Below are 6,000 nucleotides of genomic sequence, written 5' to 3' on the forward strand. Positions count from 1 at the left end.
ACCTACAGTTGTCTATTGGCATTCTATTAAGAGGTTAGGTGAAAAATTACTCTCCAAGGTAGGAAAAAATAATCTGAGCCAAGCTCTCCATTGAAGCTTTGCCCCTTCAAGTTCCCTCCCCCCCTCCCCCCCCATCATCTAACTGCCTGATCATTGTAGTGCAGGTCTAAAACAACTCCACCCCAAAAGACATGTCACATAGGACTCCATCTTGTATCAGTGCTCCAGTGCTTTCTTAGCCAAGCTTGACTTACTGGAATGGTTCCTGCAATCAAAGCCTGAACCACAGGGAGATTTTGGCCTCAAGTAAATGACTGTTGCAAGATCAAGGACACAAAGTCAAGCATGTAAATGTGGTTTCAGAAACTACCTGAAGGGCTGCATACATGAAGGACCTGCTCATATGCCACTGCACACTCCTGCTTTGTAATAGACTGGGGCAGACAAGGAGGATGCCTGACACTGTTATATTGCTTATTTTTATTACTCCTGATAAAGACCAAAATCTTGCAGCTAGTTCAAGGACCTCGATCTGACATAATCTCACCCAGATTAAAGTTTTAATTGCATATGATGTCACACTAGCAGCACTGGTCATAGAAGAATCCCCCTTGGCAGCCTCCTTTGGGATGCTGAAGACTTAAGTGGTGCTTGTGAAAAGCAAAATTGACTTTTTATTCCTTCTTTGAGGGTGAAATAAGGTAGGCAATTAAAATAGTTTCCTTTGTGTACAGTTTCTTGCCTCATCACATTATTTTTTTTCTAAGAGTCTAAAATCCTGACTTCCAAGCCCATACACCATAAGCATAGCAGGAAAGCAGCATGCTCACTGGATCAGTTTGTTCTCGTGATAATTCTGTCACATACAGTGGGAAAAAGAAGTGAAGACTGCCTTGTTATCTTTGTAAGTAACTAATAGATGTATTTCACAAACAAGCTTAACAGCAAGAGGAGACTTCACCATTCACAGTGTTGTTTGGGTTGGAAGAACTACCTGATTTTTCACTTGTATTGAGACAAGAAAGTTACAAAGTTGCCGGTTGTGATCGCATTACCCAACCCTAAGCAGTGAGATAGGCCCTGATGTACTGCAAACACGTGCAAGCTTCTAAAGGTGAGTTACTGTCAGAAGGAAGAGGGAATGCTCCAGTTATTTAGCTTTAAACTACTTAAACACATACATACGTTTGCAAATTCCACTGAATTGCAAGTTATATTGATTTACTGATTGTATTCAAACTGAGCTGTGCTAGGAGAAATGCACTTTAAACAATCCATCAAGAGAATGAATAAACAATGGAAATCTACGGGTACTGGATTACGAGCGTGAAGTAATTTCAAGCTCTTGCTTCTCAACTGCTATGAAAATTCATTGCCTGCTAGAACCAAACGTTGTCTGCTTGTTGACTATGGATTAAAGTATTTAATAAGTTATAAATGCTCTGCCTTGCCATTAACACGTATTTGTTGTGGAGGGAGTGCAGGAACATATTTGAAGGGTCAAGGAGCTTTACACAGAGGCAGCTGTGGATGAGGCCAATGACTGACCCCAAGCTGCACTGAGTGCCTGCACTGCTTGCCTGGTGTGCCCGCTTTGCCTTGAAGTTTGGAAGGATTTAAAATTTGTTGCAAATGCATAGTCAGCTAGCACAAATTACTTATCAAAACTGGAAGGGCAAATCAGTTTAAATAGAAAATTATTTTAAAGCTGTGATGTATTAATCAGTTCTCTGAGCTTTGCCTACACACTGTCTACTTTAATATTTCTTAGTGCTGGCTGATTGGAATGTGCCACTCACTGGAGTAGCAGGGAAATGAATTGCCACTGAAATACACCAAATGGAGATATTTGACTTTATGCAGTTCTAGACAGCCTTCCATTCTGACACACTAATAAATGTTTTATCTTCACTATGTCTGAATACCATTGAAGTTAAAATAAGCCCCAATGGGATTTATTACAGAGTAACAGTGGATGCTAACAATTAGTCTTCTCATCACTGTAATCTGAGCTATGCCTGTATGAATAGTTTATCCAGGCACAGCTCCAATTTATAGGTTTTCTTTCTATTCACGCTCAGTTTGCAACTGAGACGCAAGCAAAACTTGCATGCTGCATATCCTCAATCAGTGCCACTGCTTGTGAAGCGTTAGCAAGAATTCTAATAATACACAGAATAGTCACTGTTCTCCTACAATTCCTGCAGTATCTTAGAATCGTATGAGTTGGAAGGGACCCTTAAAGGCCATCTAGCCCTACTCCCCTGCAATGAACAGGGACACCCACAGCTAGGTCAGGGTGAGCAGAGCCTATTCTGCCTGACCTTGAATGTCTCCAGGGATGGGGCATCCACCACCTTTCTGGACAACCTGTGCCAGTGCTTCACCATCCTTTATTGTAAAAATCTTCTTCCTTATGTCCCACTTAAATCTCCCTGCTTTTAGTGTGAAACCATTTCCCCTTGCCCTATCACAGCAGACCCTGCTAAAGAGCCTGTCTCCTTCTTATAGCCCCCTTTAAAATCTCCACAGTCTTTCCACACAAAACTGTTACTTTGCACTGTTCTCATAGCATCAGCAATCAGTGACATGCACACAGCCTGTTACTCTGTGCAGCTGTGTCACATTTGTGTCATGTGAGTCAAGAAGTCCTGGGAGGTCATCACACCCTCCACCCAGAGACATCTTTGCCCCCAAAACACACCCACATGCCTTTCCAGCTGTCAACTGCTCCAAGTATTTCTACATGAAAGGGCTAAAATTCAGTAATGTTCTTTTAGAAAAAGCTTGAGGACACAATAAAGGTCAGAAAGAGGCCATGTGTGACAGTACAGAGAGAAGCAGGCACTTAGTAGAACCATCAAGATATAACCAACATGCAAGAAGCAGTCAGTATTCAACTTCCCTCTTTGAAGTGCATTTCTCAGACCCATCCCCATCATCCCCAGAATTCAGCTTGTGCCAAATCAACACAGCTTTCACCACCTGCTTGTTTGGCTATTCCAGATTGCAGCTTATTCATGTCCTCACAGATTCCAGTCAAGGTGAGTTTATGATCAATTTCTATTGACTTTTGCTAGTATTGCCTCTTTATGTTCTTTCTCCAAGTGCTTCCTCCCTCACCTCCTATGGAAATCAATCATTCTCTGTCTCAGTTTTTGAGACATTACCAATTTCTCATTGGTAGGTTCTCCCCTTACAGTATGTTCTCACATTTTTATCTTCTTCACCTACTTACATTTATCTTTAGTTCAATATAGTAATTGTTCCAGGTACCTACAGCTCTACATGAAGTGACCAATCTTTTATACTGTAGTAACATCATCTCCCTAATCTCAACCAAGAGCAAATCATTTAACGCCTCCTAAAGTGACGTATGTTTTTTAAGGTTTGCAACACCTTTGATTGCCCATAGCAACTCAGTACAGCCTCTATGATCTTCAGTAATAAACAGTTTATAAAATGAAACAACTTCAGCTAGACTTAGAAATAGACATGCAAGAATAACAAAGCAATTAATATTAATTAGGGCACTCACCTGAGATATTCAAAGAATTTAAGGCCTCTCTGAAACAAGCAGAACATGGATTGCGTTAATCCAATGTGCCTTGAGAGAAAGGCACCCAAATGTGGTCAGCAGTCGCTCCAGGGACTATTTCCCCTCTGAGAATTCCCAGGTGGAAGCATCTCCCTCTATCTTTTAATTAATGAACAATCATCTCGTTAGCACATTGCATAACCTGGGCAGCCCCCTGCTCACCATGCTGCCTTCGGTCCATCCCACTGCCCAGACCCAATACTCCCTGAGCCCAGAAGCACAGGTGGCTCATGAGGAGCAACAGCAAGAGAGTTTTTATGCAGACACCTCAAATAAAGCATTTTTGTTTTAACAGATCTGAGTTCTCCATCTAAACTGTTTCAGTAGAAAAGTCACAACTACAGGCACACTGCCATTAGAAGTCAGATGTTTTAATAAATCTCGTTGCAGAGAGAAAGGTCTAGCTTCAAAGGTACTTGGCAGGTAATTCAGACTGAAAAAATCCTCCTCTGTGACTCGCCCAGGCTTTCTTCCAGCTGCTGGAGCCATGAAAAAGTAAAATCCAGGCTCCAGGCCAGTAACAGCTGAGCCAGCTCCATGTGGAGCACCTGGGTCCAACTCCACCTTTCCCCGTTACCCTCACTATGTGTGCACTGACCCAGCTGGCATTGCTTGCCCTAGTTTCCATGAAACCCCAGCTCACCATAACTAGGAACAAGCAGAGCTAATTAAAGCAGAAAGAAGATTCTCTAAGGACTGAAGCATACCCCTCTTCCTAATTATTTAGACAAGCTCAGTAAAGAGAAATCCATTAGAGGCTGTTAATTTGAGGACGCTATCCCTGGCTCAAGCTGTCGATAAATCCAAAGTTATTAAGGATATCTTGAGAGCATTTTGGCAGAGCAGCACCATACAATTGCCCTTTTCTTACATCTTCCCCCAGCTCCTCGGTTTTGGTCACTGACAGAAGTAGTTTAAGAGATCAGGCAGAGCTTTTATCCAACCAGATACACACTTACAAGATTTTGATTTTAATTTTTTTTTTTCAACTTGGCTAATATTTTGTACAGATGATGTTCTACAGGGAAGATGTAAGAGAAGCTGTGGATGCCCTCAAAATCAGGTAGGATGGGGCCCTGGGCAGCAGAATCTGGTGGAGGCAGCCCTGTCCATGGCATGGGGTTGGGTGGCTTTGAGGTCCATTCCACCCCAAGCCATTCTGCAATTCTATGATTCTAAGTATGCAGATCCAAGGAAGGCAAGGAGTTGCCACAGGCTGAGTCTTCCTCATTGTTATCACTTCTTAGGGCTTTGTGCATGCTGTGGTGAGGAGAACAGGTGGTGACGTATTCTTGCTGATGCAGTGATTGTAAAAGCTGTTTGCTTGCTCGAGGAGCACCCGAAGACCTGGAAAACCTTTCTCTCAGCGCACAAGCAGCACTACAAATCAGTTGATCTACTTCACGGCACTGAGTGGCTTTTAAAGCAACAGTTAACATAGCAGATAGATGACTTTTTTGTAAACTAAAAAGCAATTAATAATAGCAATTTACCCACATCCCTGTCTCATTGAAGGCTAATACTTTAACGCTCCTGCAATTACTTCTCTATATGAGTTCTAGGGGCCTTAGCAATTGCTGCTGCTTCACTACTGTGCCCTATGAGCATTAGCTCAGCTGTGCAAACTCCATCTGAGTCTATTTAACAAACTGCATGAATCAGAGCCCTGCAATAAAGCCCAATTAGCAACGAGAGTGAAGGGAATATTGATCCACTTAAAACCTTTTAGACATTTCCCAGCTCTCAGAATCTGCTTGGTCACACATAGATGCAGCAAGTACTGTAGTCTCCTGCTATCTCCCTTCCACTGGCTTGCTGGGATTACGGTCCAGTTGAGTTCTGATTGCAGAGATCACTGATGAGGGCCTCAGGGTACGAGCAGTGCCCCACATAGCCCTTTCCACACATGCTCACAGCCTCTGGGATGACTTTTATCTAATTCAGTGGAAATATCTACAGCAGCTCTTGCTTCTCCTCTTAGCAACACTGAAAGCCTTGGAGGTTATCCAGGCCATTCTATCAATGCTGTGTGGTGTACTGGGCTTTGCAGAAGCTGGACAACAGCATCACCATATGCAGGACACCCATGGAAGGGTCTCCTGAACTCCACTAACTCCAGATGTTCATAGTACATTACAGGATAAAGAGCCCCTGTGGTAATGAAGCACGCATTATTCAAATGAGGCATCTGATTAAGATTTTCAAGAAGTGTGCATTAAGCTATGTGAGGAATATACAGCATCCTATCCAAAATACAGGGCTCAACATCAGGCAATTTCTCAATTCCTTCACAATGGGAAAGGGAGCTCTCCCCTCACAGTCTGCCCCATTTCACCCAGTTACACAGCTGCTTTGGGTCTGGTGGGAGGGAATAGAGTGCAAAACACCAAATGTCCTCTTGT

Source organism: Tetrao urogallus, assembly GCF_951394365.1.
Source record: "Tetrao urogallus genome assembly, chromosome: 6".
NCBI lineage: Eukaryota > Metazoa > Chordata > Aves > Galliformes > Phasianidae > Tetrao > Tetrao urogallus.